This window comes from Penaeus japonicus, unplaced genomic scaffold, assembly GCF_977035675.1.
Source record: "Penaeus japonicus unplaced genomic scaffold, GWHDUDI00000001_assembly GWHDUDI00000001, whole genome shotgun sequence".
Lineage (NCBI taxonomy): Eukaryota > Metazoa > Arthropoda > Malacostraca > Decapoda > Penaeidae > Penaeus > Penaeus japonicus.
In genome coordinates this window covers 49681645-49683414 of record NW_028234403.1, presented here as the reverse complement: position 1 = coordinate 49683414, position 1770 = coordinate 49681645, and the positions used below count along the sequence as shown (strand labels likewise).

General features: G+C 36.4%; 1 protein-coding gene across 6 annotated transcripts in view; it reads left to right on the top strand.

Moving 5' to 3' along the window:
• The window catches only part of LOC122255550 (insulin gene enhancer protein ISL-1), a 47229-nt gene extending 46457 nt beyond the window's left edge, over positions 1–772 (top strand). For 4 of the 6 annotated variants that reach the window (XM_043019710.2, XM_043019709.2, XM_086541925.1 and 1 more), the window contains one exon: positions 1–772. This exon is cut by the window's left edge and continues 1183 nt beyond it. The gene's annotated coding sequence lies outside the window, so the exon portion shown is untranslated. The other 2 variants (XM_086541936.1, XM_043019712.2) reach the window with 2 other exon arrangements.
• The last annotated feature ends 998 nt before the right edge of the window (positions 773–1770 follow it).

The following is a 1770-nucleotide window of genomic DNA, read 5'->3' as shown; positions in this document are numbered from 1 at the left end:
ATGTTTGGGAGATTTTTATATCGATTCAGTGGGGGAAAAAGAAATAAAACTATATATATGTAGTAGCTAATCATATTTATTTCACGCGTTAAGTATTATTTTTTATTTTACAAACATGTTTCTAACTTGGTGTAGGAATGTTTCACACAAGTATACATCTTTTTGTTCATGTTAATTATTGTACAATTCATAATGTGTGTATATGGATGCCACTTTATATAAGGCCACATTGTGTTCTTGTTTATGTTCATTATTATTATTTTCATTTCATTGCTGTTCATATTACTTAGGAATATAACCCAACATTTGGTAATCACCTGTCAACAAATTGTTTTTTACGCAAGCTTTAACCGTAGCCTGTTATTTTTAAAATGTGTTTCCCCCTTTCAAAGGGTTATTTACTATTAAACATGTTTTATATGCCATTTTTTTTCTTTTTCTGTGGAAGAAAATGAGTATTCCTTGATTATGTACTTACACCCCCCAACCACCCCACTCCCTCTACCAAGAAAATATTAATTTATTAATTGTTTTCGTCTAGTGATATTACAAGATAAAAATACATTTTTATTTCGACGAACAAAAAGCTTTAGAATCTACCGGCTAGTCATCACATCTAGCCAAAGCAGTGATTCACCCCTTCCTCTTCCCCCCCACCCACCCCCACCCCCCTCTTCCCCCTTCCCATCCAAAAAAGAAAGAAAAAAAAACGTCTGGCAACTAGTGTATTTGTGTGCAAGTGGTGGTCTATCAGTAAAATGTTCTCTCTGTTCATACTTTTTTTATTTCTCCCTTAAAGAATTCGAGCTGGATGATGTTATTGGATGAATAAGGTATTTGATACCGCTCTAGAACAGTATTGTGTGCCTTCGCTTAAACTGAGATGGGTGGATCAATGTGCGCTGAGAATGGAAAAGAAATATAGATTTTGAAAAGAAAAAAAAAGAAAAAAAAGAAAGAAAGAAAGAAAGAAAAAAAAAAAAAACAGCCGATTTAATCATACAAACGTATCACAAATAAGGATAGAAAAAAAATAAGAGTATGGAATCAGGAAAATGAATTAGAAAAGACTATGTTCATATGCTAAATATACAGCCAACACGACGAGATGGACAAGAAAGAGTAAAGAAAATGGAGGAGGGTAAATGAGGAAGCCTTGTAGTATGCCGGCGCTACTTTGAAATAACGAATATTTTCCCCCGAAACATAAGGGAGAGGATGTATGTCTATGTGTGTGAGGCAGAGAGAGAGAGAGAGAGAGAAAATAAAGGAAAAAAATCACTTATGTATGTAACTTATGTATGTGTGTGCATGTACGTGTGTGTTTATACATGTATGCATGAGTTTAGGCGGGTTAATACAGGAATTTACAATTATAAACGAATATTACTTGAGCGTTGAAACAAAATACATAAACTAAACAAAATCCACTCTTACCAAAATCCCATCCACACAGAGCTACCATATTCCTCTTTCGAGAACCCCTATTCCATTCCCCTATCCCCCCCCCCCCCCATCCCCATCAAACGCACAAATCCACACCCAGCCAGACGCCCAGTTACCCTGCCTCCCATAACCGCACACTAACAGCAACAGTCAGGAAATTTTGGGTCAGGCCAGACCGTAGACCACTCTGCGAGATTAGGTCTGATTGAGGAAGAAAAAAAAAAAAGACGGGGAGGGCTGATGCACGATGAATAAAAGATGGGACAGAAGGGATTCAGAGGAATTAGAAAAGGGGACAAACGAGAATAAATGGAAGTAAGGATA